Source organism: Lycorma delicatula, chromosome 8 (genome assembly GCF_047948215.1).
Source record: "Lycorma delicatula isolate Av1 chromosome 8, ASM4794821v1, whole genome shotgun sequence".
Lineage (NCBI taxonomy): Eukaryota > Metazoa > Arthropoda > Insecta > Hemiptera > Fulgoridae > Lycorma > Lycorma delicatula.
In genome coordinates this window covers 114,819,319-114,846,799 of record NC_134462.1, presented here as the reverse complement: position 1 = coordinate 114,846,799, position 27,481 = coordinate 114,819,319, and positions in this window count along the sequence as shown.

Sequence of the window (27,481 nt, the reverse complement as noted above, 5' to 3'; positions counted from 1 at the left end):
AGCAGACCACCCAGCTATGCAGCTTTATTCATCATTAATCACTGATTTTACCAATGTAGCATTAAAATTAGTGATTTAGTACATCTATATTCCAAGATTTTCTCATTCGCCGCAGGAAGATTCTTAGAATCATAAAAAGAAATTGAAATTAGGAAATAAATTTTTTTTGTGAAAAAATTTAAAAATCTATAATTATATTTCATAAGAAAGATAGATACACTCACATCAATACGTATATTTTAATTTCGTAAATGCCTCAGAGATGCCGGTCTCCGTGGCGCAAGTGGTAGCGTCTCGTCCTTTCATCCGGAGGTCTCGGGTTTCAATCCCGGTCAGGCACGGCATTTTCATACACGACAAAATTGCCATTACATCTTATCTTTTGTAGCAATACCTAATGGTGATCTCGAAGGCTAAAAAAAAAAAAAAAAATTTCCTAGGAGATAAATGAATAGTTGGAGAAGTTTGGAATGAATAGCATGTTAACAAGTAAATATTACTTTTATTTTGATTAGCAAACGTAAAGTATAAGTAGAACTCGAACTTTAGCCAAGCATGTTGGATTGTTTTTCTTTAATCTTCCTTCTACTATTAATCTGAGCCCTAAAATTGCTTCCCTTGTCCCTATACTTTTTCTGAAACCAAATTGATCTTCTTCCGTTCTCCTCTCAATTCTTCTGTACGGAATTCTAGTTAAGATTTTTGATGCACGAATAAAGCTAATTGTTCTGTATCTTCACATTTATTTGCTCCTGCTTTATTTGGTATCATGACATAACACTCTTTTGAAGTCGGACGGAACTTCCCCTTTTTCGTAAATATTACATACTTTGTATAATCTATCTATTAAACTATAAAAAGGTTTAAAAAAGCTGTCTTTAGGATGATTTCGTTATTATTTATTTTATATATTTTACTTTAGATTAATAGAATAAGCTGTTTGCTCAATTTCAGTTGTGTTTGATTAATATTTTGACAGTCACAAGTCGAACGATGGACGACAAAATTTCCTATAGGACAAAAGTTTTCATAACCTTTAATAGATTGTAAAGCTTTAATAACCTAAATATGTAACTTTTATTTCCAGGAAACACTGTTACAGTTTGTTCGACATAATTTTCGTTTAAAACAGGAAGTACAGGAAAATAATAATATAAATATAATTTTATTTTGTTATAATTTTTATAAAAAAGTAATATTTTTGAAGTAGTTTTGCTTCTGTTGTATGATAGTTATATAGCAGTAGCTTGAATGAAGACCAAACATTATTCAGTAGAGCAATCGACCAGGCGTGTTCTCATTTCCACACCATTTTTTCTTTTCTTTATTTTTTAACTGTACTTCTGAATCTTTCTTATAAGAGAACTGTGTAGAAAAGCGGAATCCTCTTTAATGATGTATAAACAGTTAATGTTCTTCTAACGAATATAAATGTTCTACAGTTATGGCGTGGCGCCTAAAAGAAAAAAAATTCATCTACCGCCACTACTTGTAGAGAACATCAGAGGTTCTTGTAATTAAAGCTTTCCAAACATAGGGAATTAATAAAAGAAATTTATGTTAATAGTCGAAGCTCAGTTTTTCATTTTTTCATTTATTTCGTTTTATTTTTTAATGTAATGACTTTTAAAGTTGAGTTCATAATATCATGTTAATCGATCTTTCTCTTTTTGCTTTTTTTTATCGCTCACACACTCTCGCTTTCTCTCTCTCTCTCTATATTTCTCTATCTCCCTTTTTTCGTTCTCATTGCTCTGTACTTCTCTTACTAAATCCATTCGACGTGAATATTTTACACAAATTAATACATCACAACTGAAGTTCAACTAATTGCTCTTCCAAATTCCCCCACCATTCTCTTTGAACTCTCTTCATAACTTAACTGTTTGTTCCACTAATCATTTAGCAAAGTTTAATGGATATAACGGTTAAATCATTAATCATATTACGTATTTGTATTTCAGTTCGTATTCGTTACATTCGACTACTATAAGCTATAATGTACACTCTCGTAATATTCTATAGTTATTAATTTAATTAAATGACCAAGAAATAACAAAAATATATTGTTTTGTGTTTTTAGCAAGGATAAATTAATTTTTAATTTATTTTACGTTAATTATCATAATTTTATTTCATTATTTATTTTTAACGTTTTAATACATTTAATCACGTACAGAATATTTTGCTCGTTATTCATATTCTTAATTGTGTTTTTCTGCAAGAGACTTTTTTTTTATTAACTTTCATCTGTTTAAACTAATTTTTGTATCGTTTGAATAGATTACATCAGTGCGTTAGTTTTATTATTGGTGTTTTTTTATCGACACCGGTCACTATAGGACCACAGAGAATAACTTCTGGCTAGTTTTTTAGCTCTCTGATATTCCCTCATTCTTTCACTGTGCCGCTTCATTCTTTCTTTTGACCCTTCTTAGGTTAGCGCATTCTTCCTTCTCCTTCTGGATCTCTTTGAATTCTAAGATTTTTTCCTAAGCATCTTCCTGCCTATAAATCCATTATATTTATGTTTGCTACCTTTAGGTCTTCCTTAACTTGGTTGAACATTTAACATTAGTTTTGTTACCATTACATTTGTCAAAAATTCTCTTCGTAAGCCTGTCTGAATTCATTCTTGTGATGTGTCTGTAAAATGCGTCATCGCTTACGTACTGCTTCCGTGATTCTATGCAACTCCCGGTAAAGTTTCTCACTTTTCCTTAATTTCTAATCATCGTTAGTTTTTCTGAGCCCTAGGATTTTCCTTAGTATCCGTCTTTTACCAAGTTCCAGTTTATTTATTTCCCCCTTGATTCAGAACTACGCATTCTTTATATAAAATATATTAATACCAATGGTGTCATATGCTTGGAAAATTAAATCTAAACTACGTATTCTGCCGCGTATGAAACTTTTGATCGGATTACCGTGGTATATTACCTGATCTTATCCATCCTTGAGATCCGTTTGTTATTGTACATGTCCTTCGTTAGGCAATAAGATTTTAGAATCTTATTGAGCCTGATGATGATTGATTCCTTTTCCATCCCAGCAGGTTGGATATCTAAATAATTGCTGTTATTATTTTAATTTTTTTTAAAAAGTAATAATACAACCTTGGGCCAGTTTCAATCATACATTTTAATTAGTAGTAAACTTCGCTCATTTTGCTTTGAATTTAATAATTCGAGCTAAAAAAGTAAAAATTAAAATAGAGTAAAAACGAAACAGTAGAAACGATTTTAATCAGTTGTGGGAAGTTTAGCCAGTATCATAGATAATCTTACAGTATAAGTAATATGATAATCATACATTCCAGGAACATATATAAAAAAGACTGACAAATGATTTTCAAAAATATATTTAGAATATAACTCCCTTTTTTTGTAAATAAAGTGTCTAGGAGAACATAGTAAAAAAAAAAAAATAAGTTTACTGTTAACATATAGGAATTATTATTTAATAGTGTAATGAAAACTCCAAACAAATTACAATGAAATCGTAAACCGTACCGTAAGAGTCTCGCAGATATAATTTCTTCCGCTCAAAAAACAAAATTTTCTGTAATATAAATAAATAAACTTTGTTTTTAACAAAATGGTACTATATGAAAAAAGGTAAGACACTACATTTCTACTCAAATCTGTTATTAATTTAGAATGTTGTGTAAAAAAAATACATGTTAAATAAAACCCTTACCGATTTCATTTATTAAACAACGAATAATCATAAGAACTGTATTATTTTTGTAAATGTGATATGTATAACATATAAATGAAATCAGGCCGGTAAGAGTTTTTTTTTTTTTTACTTTTAAGACCATAATGGATCATTTTAGTTCATTTTTTTTGGGAAGTTCTTTCTTTTCTTGCTGATTTGTTGTTTTTCAGCTTTTCTTTTTTGCCAGTAATTTCTAAGGGTTTCGGATCTTCTTGCCCTTTGTTGTTCAGAGTACACCCGGCTTATTGTTTTCTTAGGTTTTGATAGGAATCTTATTTCATTATTTATTAATTTCTCATAGTTTCCGGTTTTCGTTTTTAGGTTTTCACGGGTTATGTCTAATTCCTCCATGTCTTTCTGTACTTCGTATAACCAGTTCGGTCTGCTTTTCTTGTTCCAGAAAAGTTCGATTATCCGTCTGATAAATCTGGTCTCTTCCGTTCTGAAAATATGTCCTAGAAAGGAAATTCTCTTTTTTCTAAATTTATTAGTTATCGGGATGATCGTTTTGTAAATCTCTTCGTCTGGAGTAACTCTCCAAATCCCGTCTTTTTTAATGTTTTTCCCGATGTATCGTCGTAGAATCTGTCTTTTATTCAGAGTTTTATTTAACATGTATTTTTTTTTAAACAAAATTCTAAATTAGTAACAGATCGTGATAATAGAAATGTAGCATCTTACCTTTTTTTGATTTCAGTATCATTTTGTTAAAAACAGTTTTATTTATAATACAGAATTTTTTTTGTTTTTTTGAGCAGAAGAAATTATGTCTCCGAGACTCTTACTGAACGGTTTACTTTTTCATTGTAAATTTTTTTGATATCACTGCGTTTTGTTAGAATATTCTTTATTTATTTATTTTTTTTTAATGAATTAGTGGTTTTTATCTTATGGATTTATTATTAAAATTTATTGCCTTTCTAGAACAAATAAAAATACACTTTTTGAATTTCTCAGCCAAATTTTATTTGTTGATAGTCATATCATTCACTTCATACCATATTTTTTTTTTTTAATAAAACTAGTGTAATCTTCAAGAATCGAAGATCCGTGATGTTCTTGCAATATAAATAAATATTTCTTGCTTATAAATGTTAAATCAGTTACAAAATGTATTTACGTTCATTCAGTTTATGTAGTTATAAATAAGAAAGCAAGCTTCGATTGTGATTGTTTTAACTACTTACGTATTAATATCATTTGGAACCAAAAAAAAAATTGTTTTACTAGTTAAAATTCTTTATATTTTTAAAATAAAGGTTTTTAATTTATAACATACAGAACACGTAGATTGCAATAGATTTTTTTTATAAACCAACTAAGTTCTAAACTTTATTATATACAGGCATTCCGCACAGTTTCTTTAAATCAAAACGTAAAATGATGGAATGCGGTGTAAACGACGCAAGTGGCGGATATTTAGGTAACAGGGACGAACGCATGTACCGCAGGGTTAAATGGAGATGACTCTTGAATTATTATTTTTTTTTTAATTCCAATGGTCAGCCGTGAGTAAAGGAAATTAAAAATTTACGTATGATATCGCATATTGCAACATTTCCACGGGTATTTATTTTTATCGTTAACACGTATTACGTCATTCTTTTTAATACGGTAGTATTTATAAATCAGTAGACAGATTTCGACTATTAGTTGTGATTAATGACTGACTGTAATTTTTGATTCATACAAAATATTTTCCTTTACATTTAAACTTCCTTAATATATATTTTAATAGTTTATCTATTATATTGTAGCTATCATAGAGGCTTCCTTTTTCCTGTTTAGCCTCCGGAAATTACCGTCAGGTATTACTTCAAAGGATGATATGTATGAGTGTAAGTGAACTGTAGTCTTGTACAGTCTCAGGTCGATCATTTCTGAGATGTATGGTTAATTGAAACCCAACGACCAAAGAACACTGGTATCCGCGATCTAGTATTCAAATCCGTATAGAAGTAACTGCCTTTACTAGGACTTGAACGCTGGAACGCCGACTTTCAAATCAGCTGATTTGCGAAGACGCGTTCACCACTAGACCAACCCGGTGAGTAGCTATCATGGAGGGTGTGGCTAATCTACATAACAGCCGATAACTGAATAGAATGTTTTTATTGTAAATAGCAGTTATAAACTTCCATAAGAAAAACACCGCTGCAGCTACTCCGTAGTCATTTTTATTACATAAAAATATGTAATATTTTTGTTATAAATATTACATATAAATAAATTACATTACTAAAAAAAAATACGTATCTTCATAATGTTTTTGCGTATCGTACCAAACCTGATCAATTGTCAATCCCCTTGATTTGCTTTTGTTTGTTTATCCTGTGATACACATGCTTAAACCTTTTTAAAGAAATTTTCATGATAAACTTACCTTTGTCTTCACTGATATACTAACCTTATTTCTTAATTTAAAATATATTAGGACATTTATTTACATTTAGTTTTAGTTACGAACATTTAGGACTTTACACTAGTCCTAAATATAGTGAAAATTATCACCGGTTTTATATGAAGCTGACTTTTATTTCTTACTTTTATTTAAAATACGACAATATCCTAGTATAAAAAATCTGATGTGGACACCATATGACCTCCTTTTACGTCTATTAAATTATATATACACATTTTTTTTTTTTAAATGAAAAGTATTTTTTAAGTAAATTTTATTTCATTAATAACTTCTGATATTTTTTCATAATTTTTTTTGTTTTTTATTGTTATAAAAACCAAAAATTATAATAAATAATGTTGATATAGTATCAATAATAATATTGAATTATTATTTGTGGTAAAAGTTTTTTTTTACAATCAGAGGTTAATACCTATTAATAAATCAAAATCTTTAAATTAAAAAAAGTTAAAAAACAGATGAAGTCGGGTTATCGCCGATATGCCTTCCCCTTGTAAGATCCAAATATTTCATTAATTAAATTCTTATTTGGCTATAACTGTGGAACCAATGAAAATAAGTACCACTTATAAATCATTGAAAAACTCTATATGAGGGTTTAATACTGAACTTAAGAAGTCCAAAATCCAATCTTTTTTGGTCACTTTTGGTTTAGTCGATTGTGATCAAAAGGGAGGTGTAAAAAACAGTCCTAAATCCAACATTTTAACATCCTACAGCTAATCGTTTTTGTTTTATGCGAGATATACACGTACCTACGTTCATACATAAATACATTTTGTACGTACAGACATCAGACCGAACTAGTCAGAATGAATTGCTGGATGGTCAAAATGGATATTTTTGTTGAAATCAGAAATTTTTTTTTCAACTTCTTTTTAATTTAATTTAATTTATTATTAAATTAAATAATTATTAAATTCTAATTCTAAAAAAAGTTTTACAATAAATAATAATTCATTAATAACAATAAAAAAAAAATATGTGTATATATATATATAAGTATAATTCAGAAGTTATTAGTGAAATAATATTGTATGTACAGTTCTTAAAAAAAAAAGGAAATGAAATCGGATTCGAACTGATGTTCCTTCCCTTTGTACGATCCAAATATTTCATTAATTAAAATTTCATTTGGCTACAACTCTGGAACCAATGAAAATAAGTACCATTTATGACATGCCGTTGAAAAGCTCTCAATGAGGGCTTGACAGCTTGTTACTGCAGTTAAGAAAAGGTCCAAATCCAAATTCTTTGGATAGTTAGCAATCAAAAAGGGAAGGTCCACAACTAGATGTTACAACAGTCGTAAATCCAAAATTTCAACGTTATACGGCTAATCCTTTTTGAGTTATGCGAGATACATACGTACATTCAGAACATAGATACGTACGTACAAATTTCACCCCGAAACTAGTCAAAATGGATTCAGGGTTGGTCAAAATGGATATTTCCGTTGAAATCTGAAAACCGAAAATTTTCACGATCACAATACTTTTTCTTCGTACAAGGAAGTAAAAGATTAATGGAAAATAAATTTTATATTTTGGCTAGATAATTGGTAATGTTATTTGCCTTAAGTTCTGAATTCCAGATTGTTTGAAGTTCTTAGTTCTAATTTTTTGTTCCTGCAAAACAATTATTCGGGTGCGATATAACTATTTTGCTATACGCATTTCGTAACAGGCTTATATAGCTGTGAATGAGTACCACACTGCTGGTTTAGAAATAAATTTTTTAATCACTTCTTCGACTAGCCGGCCAATGCAAAATTTAAGGGTCTTTTCTGTTTCTCCCTCGCAATATTATTTATTTTTTTTTAAAAACTATTAAACTCATTAAAAATATAATAATTATTATTTTATATAAGTTACCTTCATATTGATATTACAAATTAGATGTAATAAGTTTTTAACAAAGCAGTTGTTCTACACTCATTTATTTCCTTTCGTATTCACAGTTTAAAGTTAGATGTTTTACATGTAAGAAATTTATAATAATAATGTTGTTACACAACAGTGTGGGAACAGTTTTCAGAGAAATTATAAATATAATCTAGACAAATTTAGCCTATAAACGTAATGATTATATTGGACCTCTCTCAGATATATTTGGAAGACCCGTGTTTGTAACGTTGTGGGGGAAAAACAGAAAAGGCCCAAATTTAATTTTTTTTCCATTAAATTTATGTAATTGTAGCAAAGACTATCCAACATTTACAATTTTTATTTTCATCTTCTTAGTAAAAAATAGTCATAGCTCTTTCTTGGAAAAGAGAACTTTCTCTTTTACAAAGAAGGTCTTAGATTGCATTTTATAAAAATATTCCCAGAAGGAAAGACAATTATATTTGTTACCAAAAGGCTAAGTTACGTTACGGGTAACTGGGATCAAATTGGAGCTGTACACTATGATCGGCATATTCTCCTGGGATAATAAATGGATATCACATGTAATGCAACTTAAAATAAAATTTTGAATAAAAGTTTTAACATTTTTTGTTTTCTTTTTTTGAAAACCGTTGAAACGGTAATTGCGGAAATATACGTTTTTTTATCGCTTAAAACCTATAAACGGCAAAGTAGTTCAATCAACCTCATTTTAAAGTGGTCGTAAAGGGGAAGAATATATTTTTTATCGATTACGTTAATCGAATGAGTGATAAATAAAAACTGATAAAAAAATATTAAAAATTAACACATTTTTATTCCTATTTATAACATTTTATTCTTGTATTGAATTCGATTAATTTTTTTTTTTTTAGTTTTGATACACTATGTATTTAATGAAGAATTAAAAGTATTAAATTTTCATTTAATATTATTCTATTAAAAAAGAAGACAAGCAGAGGTATAGGACTCTAAACTGATTTCTTTTATTTACCAAATAAGTTATTTATTATTATATTTTTTTAATTATTTCTTTTGTTGATGTGTCATGTGATAAAACATGAATCGTTAAGTTAATTTTATAAATCTTCATTTATTTGTTAAATTAAATTTTGTATAATAAGATAGAAGATACAATAAAAGGTATCGGTTAAATATCTTTGCTATAGCGGTTCCTTTGAGATTAAAAGAATTAGCCGACTTTATTATGATACAGTTACCAAGTTAAAAAAAAAAAAATTAATGAACAGTCAAAATAGTTATAGTTACTGCTTAAAATTATTACCAGCTATGAAAAAAAAACATATAACCCCTAAAGCGTCAATAATTTTTCCAGCTGAAAGAACCCTCTGTGCAAGGAACGATTTTAGCGTGAAGCAATTTGTTAGCCACTAACAAAGGACGGCAACTCCCTTTAAGGGACACCGCCCTGTCTGAAATAATGGTAGTATTAGGCACACGCTGAGAGGGATGCTGTAGGAACGCCCTATTGCCTTGAATATTTCTTATGTTTTCAATAGTTATCTTGGCATTGCACAATTTGTAAAGGTAAATCAAATTAAATGCTTAATGTTATCTTCTAGAATTTAAGTTGTTACATATAACATTAAAAAAATAATTGTTAAGAATTAAAAATAAAGTCTTAATGTTACTATTTACTTTCTTTTTCTTTTAGAGGTACGGTTTAAAATTGTTATTTTTCTAAGTTTGTTTTTCCAAAAGTTTTTCAAGGACGTAAAAAATTCCTAATTTCATTTAATTCCGAGATGAATGAAAATTATTTAGTTATTAATACACTTTTTTCATCCGGTTAAATGTTTCATAGCTTCTAAAAGAGTGAGAAATGGCATGACGGGAAACGTATGACTAAAAAGGGCCTTGAACTTTCCTGGTTTGCTCAGATGGGGTGGTTTATCTTATAATGAATTTCCCTGTGGATAAATTGTTTTTTTTTTTCAACACCCACCCTTCTCCTTTCTCTTAATGTCGCTTTTCCCTACTGGATATACATCTGATCCTATTGGGAATTCTAGTATTTATTAGCAACCGATCACACAGGTACGTGAACCTGTTTTTCTTATTCACTCACCGGTTGTGTTCAATAAATCTACTGTTTGATATACCAAGGCAGAGTTAGGCAACTGAGTTCTCTTAACGTAAAATACAAAATTTATTTATTTTTTACTTTATTCGAGTTATTTTTCTTTTTTAAATTTTTACATAAAAAAGAAGAAGAAACAAAATGAAATAATATTGTGAAGCCAAAGAAATAGTTCATGATAAAAATTTTACAATTCGTTAATATTTTTTTTTTATTTTTCCTGAAAATAGAAGAAAACTGGAAGAAGTAGTGATTGCTAATATTTTATTATTAAGGGAGAAATTATTTTAAATTAAGAAAGATTAAAACTACGGCAACGAATTAGGAAAACAGAATTATAAGAAATTAATTATGAAGTTAGGAAAACATAATTTACTACAATTTGTAGGATCCTAATATTCAGATTAGTAAAATTCCAATGTCAAATCAAGTAAAAAAGACGTAAGAAGTAAATTAATACAAACCAGAAAATGGTTTTATGCAAAAAAGGGATGAATGGGTTTCTTTTATTTATTTAATATTTAGAAAGGAATTCTCAAAAATATTTGTGTGTAATATAAATGCAATCTACGGCAATGAATATAGAAATAGGAAAACAAAAAGAGACCTTTGAAATTTATATAAAAAATAAACAGGTTAATAGAATACAAAATCAATTTTTTTTAGACTAGTAAAAATAAATGTTGGTAACACATCTTTGTAATAATAAGAACGAGCAAGATGCTTGGTCGTAGATTACAGAATCGAGGTTTGGTGAATTTGTTTAGAATTAAAATTCATTATGTAGCTTTTTATTAAGTATGAATTAAAATTCGCAAGTTTAACATTTTATTATGTATACTATTAATTTTTAAATTTCCATAATTTCTGTTCTAAATTAAGGAAAAGATTAAATTATAAAATTATTAATAATAAAACAATGATTTTCTTGTCATAATTTATCTAACAACATTTCTTTTTTTTCTTACAAAAGAAGTTTTCATTTTTTTCGTTATTATTATTATTATTTTATATTTAAATTACATTTTTCTTCTTCTTCATTTTTGTGAACAAATATAAGAGAATTCTACTAAATTACAAGAAGACACCACATTTTTTATTATGACATTCTTTCAAAAGAAACGCGATTCAAGGAATCAGTAAAAAGGTATGAGACGGTTGCGCGGGGAGAGGAACTGTAATCAAATCATGTGACCTTATCTTCATACCAGCCCAGCTCATTTACTTTTCTAAATAAAAATGAACTCTCTTCTATTCCATCACTCAGTTATACTTAAAGTTTTATATATATATATATATATATATATATATATATATATATATATATTTAAGTATATATCTGTTTCTTCATTTTCTACAAAAATATAAATTAATTTGTACTATATTTATTAATACTATAGTTCTTAAATTATATAGTAAAGTTCCAAAAAAGAAAAGAAAAACATATCTTTTCAAATTTACTTGATAATTAGTTAAGCTTATTCAGTTTTTCAAAAAAAAGTTCATTTATAAACTTGATGTTAATTATACGAGTAGGGGGAGAATATCGCAGTCTCTTTTACGTGAGCCCGAAGAGCACTTGCTACTTGAGTTATGGAATTAGGATTAATGCTTTCCGAAAGGTTTCGATTGTTCCGGTAATATAAAAATAAAATATTTACGAGAGGTTATCTGTAAAGTAAAGACCGTTTCATTGTAAAAAAATTATTCTGAAAACTTTATAAATATCTTTTATTTCTCTTAAACTGCATACCTTATAGTAACTACTTCTCTATAATCGCTACATGAAGTAAGACATTAATCGTAGTGATACACCAGCTTCAATGTACCATCATCGTATTCTTCTGCCGCCAGTCCATTCAGCCACTGAATAATAAACAGTATTTTTAAGTTCATCGTCACCCGCGAATTGCTTACCGCTCAAAAATTACTTCAGTTTCTCAAATGGTAATCAGAAGCAGCTAACTCCGGACTATATGGATTGTAAATTTCCCATCAAAATGTTCTCAGTAAATCACGTATCGGACCCGAAACATATGAACGTGCATTGTTGTGAAACAGGACCACGCCGTCGGTCAGCCATAGATGTCGCCGATTTTGAATAGCGCGCCGTAATTTACGTAGAGTTTCGCAGTAGGCTTCTGCATTAATAGTCGTTCAACGTGGCATGAAATCAATCAGCAGTATGCCAAACCGATCCCAAAAGACTGTAGCCATCAGTTTGCGTCTAATTGGCTGTGGCTTGACCTTTGTTGGTGATTGAGGATGACACGATTTACTTGACTGCCGTTTTCTCTCTGACATGTAATACAAAATCCATGTTTCATCGCCGGTAACGGTTGAATTAAGAAACTCATCGCCTTTTTATGTGTAGCGCATCAAAAATTCTCAAGCGGTTCCGAATCGGCTTTTTTATAACGTTTCGTTAAGACGTGCGGCACCCAAAGTGCATAAACTTTTTTGAAGGCTAAATTGTCATGAACAATGCGATCGATAACAGCTCTTGAAACATCAGGCAAAAGATAGGCCAGGTCGGAAATCGATGAGCGACGATGTTTTCTGATTTCATCATCGGTGCTGTTCAACAAGTCCTCGGTGATTATCGAGGGCATTCCGGAACGTTCTTCACCATACACATTAATTTTGTTATTTCCAAACCTTTCACACAATTTTTGGATATTTCTTTCCTTCATTACGTTATCACCGTACACAGTAACTATCTGCTTATGAATGCCATTCGGCTTAACATTTTGATGGTTTAAAAAACGTATGACTATATTTCACCGTCGGCGGCAACGTTTTATTAATTTTATAACTTAATAACTCACACGTAATCAAAGCTACTACAACGCGACATCTTACAGACAGCCATGCAGTGCGTACATTACTAGCGTGGCCATGAACGACACAGGTTCGGCAACCTTAAGGAGATAAACTTCCCAGCAGTCTTTACTGTAGAGATATCCCTCTTATATTTTAAACATGTAAGAGTGGTAGTTCGCTATAATTTACTTCTTAATCAAAATGAGGTAACATAATATTTTTCTATATAATGTTCTACCATTATAAAGCATTTACTCTAGAACTTAATCTCTCGATTGCATTTTGGGGAAAAAACTTTTGGTTGTATATTAACTTTTCTTTAGATAACATCTGTCACTTTCTCATTCGACTAAAATTATTTTCCCCTCCTAAAATTTCTAAGTGAGCCGAACAGATGATATTCTGATCATGCTAAATCCGGGCATACGGAGGGCGTTTCTAACATCCCCCAGTAGTTTTCGTAGAGGTTGGAGATGAAAACAGAAAACAAGGTTACTCTTCTCTTGAAAGGAACTGGAGGCTTCAGTTTATCTTTTAAAATAAAAGCTTAGTATTGAGCCGAGATAATTCTTTATTCCGTGAAAAGTTCGACGTGGAGTGTTCCTACGATTCCCTATAAAGTTATCTTTATTTTTATTTTCAGATGAAAATATAGATTTTCCTTTTTGTAGTGGAAATAATTTTAAATGTTACCATTTTATATACGGTTTAATTTTAGGGTGAAGTAGTTTACGCACAGTATAAGATTTACGTAAGAGTTCATTACAAGTTATCAAGAGAGTCAGACTGAAAAAGCTTGTCTGTCTTTTTCATATCGCTACAGAAGTTGTACGTTTCCCATAGGTGGAAAATCCATCTTGCACTCTCTTTTCTATTTAAAACTTTTCTGCTGATTTTCTCAAATAAATATTCCATTTTCAATCTCTTTGCCTTTATTGACAGAAATTCTTGAGTGACAATTCAGTTCATTTCAGTTCTCCCCAGATCCATTTTGAACGACTTACAGCATTATTCATCTATCATTATTCATATCTATAAGTGGAATAATTTCTTTTATTTGTCAAAAAAATTAATAAGTTCCTTTATAACACCATTAACAGAATCTGCCACCTGTGTGTAGATAAATATTTATTAAAATTTAAAGAGAGGAGGGACAAAAAACCAAGCAATATTATTAATAGTAATTCATTGATACGAATTGCTAACATTTATACATTGTAGTCATTAGAAAGCAGAACATCAAAATTCGTTTTCCTTTCCCGCCTGTATAGTTTTGTTGGCTAGTTATACAGAATGTTTTGTAAGGAAAAGTATGTTGTTGGTTAAAATTTTTCATCTTCGGGTTTTTGCAGATCTTGAAAACATAGTTTTAGCATTGAAAAATTCGATAACGATTTATGTACTTTTGTTGGCTAGTATTTTGCTTGATAACCATTTAATTTTGATTACAGTCGATCAAGGGAAAGGAAGGAATTCCTGTATCTGGAAGTTTAACTCAAAGGATAGATATATTTTTACTTCCTTGTTCGAAGTAAAGGAAGTATTGTGATCGCGAAAAATTTCGGTTTTCCGATTTCAACGGAAATATCCATTTTGATCATCCCTGAATCCATTTTGACTAGTTTCGGCGTGACGTCTGTACCTGCGTAAATATGTCACATAATTGAAAAACGATTAGCCGTAGGATGTTGAAATTTTGGATTTATGACTGCTGTAACATCCAGTTGTACACCTCCCCTTTTGATTACAATCAACTTGACCAAAAGTGTTTAAAAAAAGCCCAAAATCCAAAATTTGGATTTTGAATTCTTTTCTTAACTGCAATAATAATCCCTCATTGAGAGCGTTTCAACGGTATATAAGTGGTACTTATATTCATTGGTTACAGTGTTACAGCCAAATAAAATTTGAATTAATGAAATATTTGTTCTTACAAGGGGAAGGCATATCGGTTCGAATCAAACTTCATCTTTTTTTTTAACATTTTTTTTTAACTTAAATATATTGATTTATTAATAATTATTAACCCTTGATTTAAAAAAAAATAATGCTATAAATAATTATTCAATAATAACAACATCAAAAATAAAATTAATAAAATATCAGAGTTATTAATGAAATAAAATTTTATGTACTTTTCATTTTAGAAAATGTACATATGTAATTTAATAGGCAAACAAGGAAGTCATATGGTGTCCACATCAGATTTTTTCACATAATTTAATTTTGTGATAATGTATGATAACTATGAAACACTATGGTCTTTTTGATATTGTTTGATATTATTTAAATCCCTATAAAGGGAAGGGACAAAAAACTCTTTTTTCTTTGTTTTTCGTAGTAAAATTACATCCTTGTACTAATTAAATGATTCTATTACATTATTATGTCACTTTGGTTATGAATTTTTGTGATCTAATTCAGGAATTTTTGTCAATAATCAGCCTAACTTTTTTTTTTTTTTTATCAGTTATCGTTTTACTTGATATTTTCAGACTGGATCAACCGATATTTAGGAAATTTTGAACCATGACTTCTGAATGTAATTTAATTTTGGTTACAATTGATGAAAACGTTGAGGAGATAAAATCACCATTTTGGGTGCCGTATTTAAAATTCTTAATCAAAGAATAATTAATGATTTTTTTTTTACACGTCTTTACGTGTAAATTAGTAAACATTAGTACACACTTTAATATTCCAGTTAATTCCCCTTCTAAGTATTTTTTTTAACCTCCGAGACCACCGTTAGGTATTGATTCAGAGGATGAGATGAATGATTTGAAGTGTGTGTGAAGATGTCATGACTGACTGGGATTCGAACCCGGGACCTCCAGATGAGGTCCTCCCCCTTCTATGTATTAGTCTGTCAAACGTGAACTCCTCTATGCTATGTCAACTTTTTTTTTACATTTGAACATCCTAGATCATTTCTTTATGCCATCTCACTAAAGACCTCACTAAAGATTTTCTTATGCGCACTCAGGAAAAGAATGGGAGTTAATCTAATGCTATGTGAATGATACAAAAATACCAATATCTTCACCCGTTAAAGTTCATTGTACTTGGGAATACCTTCTTCTGAATGTGATTATCAACAGGAAGAAAAAATTATGGTTTTTGTTTGATAAATAATATTAAAATTCAGTTAACATGAAAATATAACTAATTCAAATCACGTATATGCAATAGTAATTTCTACTACGAAAAAAAAAAGATTTCTTTAGCCTTCTATTATAATTTATTGCTATGTTATTCTATATTTAATGGCAATAATAAACAACACGTGATTTTGAAATCGTTAAAGAAAGGAAGCTAATTAATAATTATTACCGGTTACCGTGATAATTAAGAATGACGAAAACAAAAATATATCTTCAATAAATCATTATATAATTTGTGTAAACTGAAGTCACGCATTTTCAGAATCATCAACGTTATTTGATTTATTATTTAGTTGTCTTATACATACAAATAGGTCTGCGTTTATTTTTACATTCGTAAGGAAGTTGATTAATATTATACAAAAAAAAAAGGTAGAACACACATGAGGAGGTCATATATTACTTTCCAGGCAAATATTACTAGAATAGCTCTTTAAAGAAAAGGTATGATGATCATGTCAAATGGGGTATCGGGTATTTTTTTTGCAAATCATTATGTTTCAGATCAAACTAGTTCATCTAAACCAAAAAATTTGATCTGAACATGATTTCCTTGTACGCCTATTAAATTACATATACACATTTTTAAAGGTACATAAAATTTTATTCACTAATAACTTCTGATTTTTTTTATATTCTTTTTTTTTATTGTTATTATTGAATTATTATTTAATGTAACAATTTTTTTATAATCAGAGGTTAATAATTGTTAATAAATCAATATATTTAAATTAAAAAAAAGTAAAAAAAAAAAGAATTTAAGTTTAATTCAAACCGATGTGCCTTCCTCTTGTACGATCCAAATATTTCATTAACTACAATTTTATTTGGTTATAGCTCTGGAACCAATGAAAATAAATCGTTAAAAAGCTCTGAATGAGGTCTTATTACTGCAGTTAAAAAAAGCCCAAAATCCAAATGTTTTGAATTTTGGGATTTTTTGGACATTTTTGGTGAAGTCGATTGCAATCAAAAGGGAAGGTGCACAACTAGATGTTACAACAGTCCCCAATCCAAAATTTCAACATACTACAGCTAATCGTCTTTCATTTCTGCGAGATACGTACATACATACACACGTACGTATAAACGTAACTAGAAACTAGTCAAAATGGATTCAGGGATGGTCAAAATGGATATTTCCGTTGACATCTGAAAAACAAAATTTTTCGCGATATTATACTTCCTTTACTTCGTACAAGGAAGTAAAAAGCATGTATATTTATCGTTACTGTTTGTGTACCACATTACTTTTTGTCTTAAATCTCAGAAATGACCAAACAAATTCTTCAAATTTGGATCAAATATCTCTCTATACATGGGACACTGACCATGTTACTCTTTTTCGAATTCGTTAAGGGGGTGAGGGATATCGTGAAAAACCCGATTTCGATTTACTTCAGTGGAATTTTAGAGAAAACATTATTAATGAAATTTTGTCGTTACCTACAAAGGATATATAAATAATTCAAACATATTTTTAAAATCTCTCTTCTATTGAATAGATATTGACTATTTTTAATATTAAAATATTTTTCTGTATTAAATATTTTTATAACATTTGTGTGTAATATATACATACATATTTTTAATTAATATTAAATATTTTTCAAAAAATAAATATTCAAAATATTTTTAAAAAACGTACTTTTATTTAAATATTCATAAAAAAAATTGTAATATTTAAATATTTTTCAATTATGGTTTGATAGTTTTTATTTCATTTTCAGAATTATCAAGAAATACCTATAGTTTCTGAAAATTATAGGTCTTGGACCTAAAATGCAGAAACGTTTTTTTTGAAAATTTTATTTTTTTTTATTTTAGCCTCTATTGAATGAGGTGACCGGGACTACGGTCTAAATTTATTTCCCAATACGAAGTTCCAAAAAAAATCTCAGGGAAGTCGCCGCCCAATCATCAGCAGTGGGACACCTTAGCAGCCCACACTTCCTGGACGCAGGAAGTGCAGGTCTTCTCCAACGCAGGTCTTCTCCAAGGCACAGGCGACGGGTCTTATTTGTCGGAGCTGGCCCTGCAGCCACGTTCCTCCAAAGAGTGACCCCTGGCCTCTGTCGGACAATCCGCCTGAAGATGTCCCGCAAATCCCAGAGTTGAAACAATGATATCGTTTATCAGGACCGCTGCAAGACCCAGCCCGGTGCTCGATTCCCCAGCACCGATAAAAACGTTCCTCTGCAGACTTCCTCAGAACTCGGCAAGACACCAACCCAACGCGGATGCAGCCGTCCTTCAGCAGTTTGTTGGCCAGCAGCGGAGGAAACGCCATCGTCGCCACTTTTGTATCCTCAGACGAAAACCGTAGGGAGAGGATATCAATCGTGACCGTTAAGAATGTTGACGCCCTTACCTCCGAGGAGGAACTTGTGTGTAATATACATAATCAATCACGGGGGAATCAGTCACGACCAACAGATGGACTTGCCGAACGCTCCTACCGGCTGTAGCTATAGTTCCCTCCGCTTTGTCCATTATTTGCCGGCGTAACTGCTCAGCTGTGTTGCCAGTATCCTGTAACGCAAGTATCCTTGCCAAGAGTTTGTGGAGAGGGGGAATATCAACATCGCACTCGCTGATGACATCGACGTCACTTAATTCCATGTACAGAGCTTCGGCTCGTTTTTGGCGATGCCCAGACACATCAACCTGTACAGATTTCCTCTTCGAAGACTCCATTAGCCTAGCGATAGACCGACGGCGTGACTCACGGTCAGCACTATCCGCCCTGTTCCTCGAGAAACTTTCGCGGACAACTCTAACACTCTGCCTCCTCATTGAGGTAAACGCCCTCTCCATGGGCAGGGGCTTACCACCGAACCTTTCTGTTTCAGTCAGGAAATCACCAACAACAGAAAAAAAATTACAAAAACAATTGAATAATTAATAAAGCTTTTCTAAGTTCGAGAATTCGACTAAGTAAAAACAAATGTAACAACTGATGTAAACAAACCAATCAGCTGTGGTTGCCAAGTAAACTATCCCTAACAACCGTAGGCCAATTAATATAAAAACAGAAGTAAACAGATTTATTAATAGAGTAAGCAATGAAAACACAATAAACGTAAACAGAATGACTAAGTAATGTCAGTTAAAAAGAAAACTAACTGTAATAATAATGTTCACTAATAATGAAATTAGTCCGAAAGGTGTGCTAACCAATGTGGCACTAACTTATAAAACGAATTAACACAAAACCAAACTAACAAAATAAAATAAAACAACGAACGAAACAACCAATAACACAAATAAACTACGAAACGTAAATCAGAAAATCAACAAAATTAGAAAACAGAGAGCGCTAAAAAACAAGTCTGTACTCTCATTCAGAGAAAAATCTCCATTGTGTTTATCAAGAAAAAAATATTATGAATTTTTGAGGGGTAGTATGTTTAATCATGTAAAAGCATGTCCTCAGCTAAGGAGGACGCACTCCGTGGCGCGAGTGGTAGCATCTCAGCCTTTCGTCCCCGAGGTCCCAAGTTCGAATCCCGGTCAGGCATAGAATTTTTCACACACTACAAAAAATTATCATTCATCTCATCCTCTAAAGTATTTCATGATATCTGTTCATATAAGACAAAACTTTAGCATATTATTTTAATTTTTCCATTACCTAGATCGTAATGGAAAAAAGCTTTGTTCGCGTTTTGTTTGTAGTTTAGCATGACTGAGAAAACTTGTTTTAATAAGATTTTCTAAATGAATTAACCTGATGTTACAGTCGATTCATTTATATGAGTTTAGTTTTATCCATGTTCTTAATGAAAATATTTATAATTTCATTCATAGAAAAAATTAAAAACACCATTTTTTTTATTCATAAAGTTGGTTTATAAGCTTTGGTTGAATTTTAGCAAATAATTTCAGTAGACTGAAATAAAATTTTAAAAGATAACAGTTTATTCCCCAATTTTGACAAAAAACGTTTTTGTCATAGTTTGCTATAATGACTAGCTGATAATGTATTTTACTGAAAATTGTCGATCAGCCAAAATTAAAATAAAAAAAAAACTTTTGAAGGCCTTCATAGAAACATTTTTGAAATTGAAGTTCCCTCTTCATTTTGCGGAGTAGGTTTCTGCAATTTATTTATAGGGGATTTATATATTATAACGAAACAGCAACTTTACAATCTATTCATAGAAAAATAAGTATTTGAATTAATATTGAGTTGCGATGAACCCAGCGGCTTGTGACTTGATAATGGAATTAAAGAGCACTCCGTACGGCCAGACCATAAGTCACCTAATTGAAGCGGTAAGGCAAACCAAGAATATTGTTCCTCAGCAACCTTGAAAAATCACTGATTATGTTGTCTAATAAATTGACTGCATCATTCGGGTGCCAATTTAAACAATTTTGATGTCGTAGGCTATCCAGAGAGATTTCCTGCCGAGCGGTTCGCAACTTAAGATCATTACATATATATATAAGGCTATATTACTTATGTACCAGAGTATGTTGAGCATTTTCCTCAGTGTTTTTGTTCGGAAGCGTTGAAATATGTCAATATTGGAGTTGCACGCTGTACCCTACAATTCAAGCCCGTAATTCCAAACAGACTTCAAAACGGATTTATAAATCAATAATTTACTTTCTTCTGAAAGCTGAGATCTATATCATATCAGCCAGTACTTGTGTTTAAACTTGACATCCATCTGTTTCCGCTTAGAAGCGATATGTTTCGCCTAAGTAAGTCGTCGATTAAGATGAAAACCCAAATATTCATAGTCTTCAGATCTCGGAATCGGAATATTGAAGATAGAAACATGAAAACAGTGTTCCTAACGAAGAGTGAACGTGACGGACTTTGATTTTGTTTCGTTAATTTTTATTTTCCAACATGTAAGCCACGATTCGAGAAGAGTGATATAATCTTGAATAAAACAAGACGCAGTAGTCGGATTTTCGTGGACAGCAAGAATTGCAGTATCGTCAGCAAACGTTGCAACTGTGGTATCTGCCGTAATTAACAAGTCAGCCGTAAACAGAACATAGAAAATGGGTTCGAAAACGCTTCGTTGCGGTACACCTAATTGTATAAGAAACAAATCCGTCAAAACCTCTCCGCATTTAACTTGCTGTATTCTAGGTAACATTTTAGTACCACATAGAAAACATGCGGTAAAACCTTTTTCAGTTTATAGAACAACCCCACATAGCATTTATTTGACTAGATTTGAAAGCGAAAAATTGAATAAATGACATTTGAAGCAATCTATATATAGGTTATTTACATTTTACTTAGGGTTCCCTTTTAAGTAATTATAAGAAATGGTACCGAATGAACATAATGTAATACTGTATCATACATCTTTTCATAGTACGCTTATAAAATTCTTATGTCTTTCTAATTATAAATATCTTGCTATTTGGATATCATCAAAAAGTTTAATTTTATTTTAAAAGCCGGGATGCGTTTCTTTTAAGTTAGTACATCAGTCGTAAAAATTCCAGTTTATGCGATGTATGTATGTTAACAGTTAATAACATAAGTGCAAAATAGATGAGCTGTGCTAATCATAAATGCGTCCCTTTTTCACACTGCAATTTAATTTACGTTCCTTTATTTTTAGTGCTAAAATTATTATTATTTCAAAATACGATTGAAGTATATAGCAATAAAAAACAGCTGAGACATTAAGTCACGTCTTTGATGTTGTAATAGGCTTGACCGTTTTGAATCCATCCATGAAAGTAGATTCCATTGATGATCCTAAACGTATATTTATACACACACACATACCTAAATCTCTCTTGCTCGAAAATATTTACCTACACACCTGTTCTATTCATTTTGATTAATTTATAACAGTTAATTCAATATTTTTTTTCACGCTACATTTGTATACTTAGTTAAATTTTACACTCTTTTTTAAATTAGTTTTCACGAGTTGGTAATTTATTTTTCTATGTAATAATTTAATTATATTTTTATTAAACGATATAATTATTACCGGTCAGTTTACGACTATTAAAATTTAAGATCATGTTTCATATAATTTACCTTCAGCTTCATTTAGTTTATCTTTATAGTTTTATTACGTTTATTTCCTGTACGTAAATTAAACCGTATCATTATTGAGTCTAGTAATTTTTTTTCTAATTTAGTGTAACTTTAAATAAGTACATAAAAATTGAAGTTTTACATTTAAGTTACTGAAAACGTTTTCTAATGGTTTTTTGACGTCTTTCGTAATAATTTATTTTCTTCATTAAAATTAAAAAGCTTGATTTAAATAATTTATATTTTATTCTGTAAAGTAATTTATTCTGTAACGTAATTTAACATCAGATATACAGTAACTTAATTATATTTACTTCTACTTAGGTTGGAAAATAATTCTCTGTAGGACATCAGATAATAAAGAATTTTAATAAATTTCATTTATTATCAAAATAAAGAAAATATTTTATTAAATTTAAAGTTTCATGCTTATAATACCTATTTGAATTTGTTTCCAATACCTTTTAGGTTACATCAAATTTTAATATATAAACAAATTTTTTTATGTTAGAATTTAATTTTTGGGATTATTAAAAGAATTACAAAAATACAATTACTGCAAAAAAATTGTTGAAGAAAACGTTTTTCTTTACTGTAATGTTGTAAAAAAATTTAAGCATTGAGCTATATTTGAATACCGTTTGATTTATTTCGGAGAAATAATAGAATGTATCCCATTCAGTAAAATGTATTATGGTGTTTGACGGTAATGCCTGATCCAGTAATGTTAATATTTGACTTTTCTTGACTGTCATTATGGTAGCAATTCAACCACTAATCAATAAGATAAAATACAATTATTTTCCACACATTTAAAGAAAATCTTATCCGTTAATCAGACTGAAGAATCTGTGTTTGTGTTTTTTTTAAATTTGTAGTAATTGTAAATAATCATAAGTTTCATTTTAATTAGTTGTTTTTTAAATTATTTTGATTTTAAATTTAAATATGACGTTAATTTAGTTTATAATTTTAATCTTTACTCTATCTTTAATAATAATTATGATCTAACTTTTACATTTACATTTAAGTCATGACTTAATTGTAAATTTAACGTTGATTTATTAAGCAGTTTTTTGAGATTTCAGTTTTGATCTCGTTCGAATTTCTTATGTTTCATTATTATTCCATGAATTTCACTGGACCGTCCCGCCTAGGTTTGCCTTTAAACGCAAAGCCTGTTCATGCGACCGTGGCAATTCCTGTAGTGAGTGGGTTGCCGGTGGTACGCCTGACTAATTGATAAGTATTTACGAAGTCCTTTTTGACAAACATACGAAAGTATACTCAAAGGCCTGTGTGTGTTTTATATTTATTTTCACTGATAAAGTATGCGTTTTTTTTTTACCGTGCGTTCTTTCAAAATTTCTCAGGAAAGAGGGGACGGTAAACAAAGACGTCTCTTCTGTATTTTATTCCTGTTTTCTTCTCAATCAGAACGGAAGGCCTTTCTGTCCTGAGTCTAGAGTGGAAACGGATGTCTACAGTGAGAGAAGGGAGGAAATCTACTAAATTATTAGGTAAAATACAAAACTATAAAGACTGAAAAAGAGGGAAGTAGTTTATACTTTTCCGTCTAGCGCTATAGATCTAGAAGGGAAAGTATTGTATTCAGTCCAATTTGGGCATATGCAGTTTTCACCGGATCTTGTCGTTTTGACACTTAAGGAACCCAAAAACCGGATGGAAATTTTCCGGATGTTCGTATGTACATGTGTGTGTTCGGTGTCGGATTCTAAATCACCTTGTATCTCCAGAACTTCTGGACCGATTTTGACAAAATGTGGTTAGATTGCTTGTGTATGTGAGGCACTGATGCCATTAAATCTTCAGCTTAAAAGGATAAGGGGGTGAGGCTGTAAAGCAAGGACACCCTCATTATCTCAAGATTTCGCCTAATTAAAGTTTATTTTTCTAAGGCACATTTGTTAACAATTAAAAAACAAATTTCCAAAAAAGAATTTTTGCAAAATCGCATCCCAAACCGAAAAAATCCACTAAATAAACTAATGGCTAAATGGGTATATTACATCATTAGTACCCCTTTTCATCACAAGGAGCGCTAGTGTAGCATTGACATACTGCTGCGGTACTCGCCTGCTACGTTGTGATGTCACAGGTGAGAAGTAATATTAAATAAATCAGCGCGCTTTAGTTAGAATCATTGAGTTAAATGAACAAAAAATTTTATATTTAAATAAAATGATAAATATTTTAAATTAAGTTGTGTGTGTAAGTCGTGCATCAGTAAAAAGCCGCGTGACGGGAAAGTCCTACAACTGTGTTGTCAACATTTTTTAGAATCATTTTAGTTGTAGACGGATGAACAAAAGTTTTCAATTATTGATGTTTTTGCAACAGATTAAAGCTAGTATTATATTAAATTTTTCAGCTTTTGAAAACTTGTATTTTTTTTAGTAAAATGAATTAATTTTGATGAATCTGTTCTAAACATAAAATTAAAAAATAACTATAATTATTTTCAAATACAATTTCTGTTCAATCCCATATAGAGGATATATTTATAACGTGGTTTGGTTTAAAATACAACGGAGTTTATTAATTAGTCATCTTAGTCTTTTCAAAATTACTTTGTTAATAAGTTCAGCCGATCTTTGTGGCGAAGTGGTAATGTTTCGGCCTTTCATTTGAGAGCTCCTGGTTCGAATCCCGGTCAGGTGTCGAATTTTTCATACTCTAAAAAATTCCATTTCCATATTTCCACGTATAATCTTCAAAAATCTTGTGTGGCGAATGAATTATTTTATCGAGCAAAAAAAACGTTAAATAAAATATAATGAAGTTGTAAGAGCAGTCATCTTACACGATTTGGAAACTACGAATATAATTGGAACGGAAAATTTACTGAAGATAAAAAGAAGAATTTACGAAGGACCTACGGTCCAAAAAGAACACAAGAAGGGTATAGATGGAGATCCAACAGAAAGATGTACGATTAAATTGAAGATCTGGAAGTAAGAAAAGACGACGTCTTTTTCTACTTAAAATGGATGTATGGTCGGAATACAAAGAGATTTTTGATAAACTGTGGACCAGTGATTATGTATAACAGATGAAAAAGAGCACAATAATTTAAGTGTTACAAAAAAAGACTGTCCGGATTGAAATTAATAAAGAAGGAAGATTTTTTAATTAAAAAAAAATCTTTTTTTATAGGTAAAAAGAAAAATCTACGGAGGAAAATGGACTGAAGAAAGACAATTTCTGGAAAAAAAAGAAAGAAACCAGTTGAAGTGGTCCTTGTAGACATATCCACAAAGAAAAAAGCTGACAACACAGCTGTAGGATTTTATCGTCACGTGCTTTTTTCTGATGTATGGCTTACACACATAACTTAATTAAAAATATTTATCATTTTATTAAAGTATAATATTTTTTGTTTATTTAATTCAATGATTCTACTAAAGCACGCGCACACACCGTATTTCATTCGCGTGGGTGGGACGATACTAGCGGCCACTTTAAATATTTTTTAACACGTTAAATATTGTTCATTTATTTAAATCTTCCGCCCAACTGTGACGTCACAACATAACAGATGACTACAGTAACTGTACGTCAGTTGTACACTAGCGCTTCTTCTGGTGAGAGGAGCTACTAATCACGCAGTATACCCGCTTAGCCGCTAATCTATTTAGAACATTTTTTGGGGTGGGGGTTCTACTTTTCAAAAAATGTTTTTGGAAATAATATTATTTTTTAATTGTTAACAAATGTGCCTGGAAAAATAAGACCTTAATAAGGCGAAATCTTGAGATATTTAGGGTGACCTTGCTCTACAGACTCACCCCCTGACCTTTTAAGTAGAAAGTTAAATAGCATCAATCCCCCATATATAAAAATAATCTGACTCAGTTGGTCAAAATTGGTCTAGTAGTTCTGGAGATATGAGGTGTGAAACACCGAAAACACACACTTACATACAGATATTAACATCCAGAAAATTTTCATCCAGTTTTTTGGGTTCCTTAGGTGAAAAATGTAAGATCAGTTGAAAACCGTATATGTCCAAAGTGGACCGATTACAATACTTTACCATCTGCAGTTATAGCTCTGCTGTAGCGCTAGACGGAAAAGTAAAAATTTAATTTTTTTTTATTAATCAATTTATTTGTTGTTTAATATTATTTATTTTATAAAGAGTTGAATTATTTCCATTTTTCTAAGGGTTAGGAATTCCAGATTCTTTTCGGAATTCCCCCCACCAAAAAAAAAAAATAATAATTTTTTAGCCAATCGGCCAAAAATCGATGTATTTTTAATATCCAGTAAGAATTAAGTGGGAATATGCATGTTTTAAAATAACAGGAAATAACTCAAAGTAGCAGGAAATTTTTTTTTTCTTCTCCCTCGGGCTGGATCCTGCAGTTAAGTATTACACAGCCCAGGGGAGTGTCCTTTACTCTAACGGACATCCTCGGCCCCCGGTCGGATCTCACTTTGCACCCGCCTCAAACACCCAGAGTAGGATCCACCAGGACCGGCTATGTTGTCCCTGGGTCCCCACTCCGGGAACCGGGACTCGGTCTTTATGCCAATGCCTCTAACAGGGACACCCCGAGTGGGACATCCCCTCCTGGACTCAGTCTTTTTCGCTGGGAGGTGCGAGAGTCCCGTGTCTCATCGTTACCGCCCACTCGTGCAAGCACGTACGAACGGCAGCTACGCAGAGGGCTGTCCCTCATCCCCGAGCCACCCAATCCTTCTCCTGAAGAACCCTCGCCACTAACTCTTCGATGATGTCAAAGCTCTTGGGGCTCCGAGCAGGAAATATTGATATTAACAATAACCACGTTGGAGAAATAACCCAACAACCCGATAGCTCACTAACATGCCGTTTTATATCGGTCATTTTAAACATTTTCCATATTAACATATTTTACATATTAAAAATATGAACATTATTGCTAATAATTATAGATATAAATTATAAATATTTGTATAATCAACCAACCTTAACTTACGCTCGCTTTGCTCGCTAACCTCGACTAATTAACAGTAATGTTTTGATTATTTAAATAATAAATAATTGTAATATTCACTGAATTTATTATTTAAATATTCAAAATATTACTGTTAATTATTAAGGTTAACGAGCGAAGCGAACGTAGTTTAAGTTTGGTTAGATTATATATAAAATAAACAAATATAAATGGTTATATCTGTTTATTCGGTTATTAGCTCTATAACAAAGTTTTCTTTCAATGTTGAATCCTGTTTACGTTGAATTTTTATTTTTTTATTTTGAAGCATGCACATTCACACCTAATTCTTATTAGATATTAAAAATACATCGATTTTTGGCTGATTGGT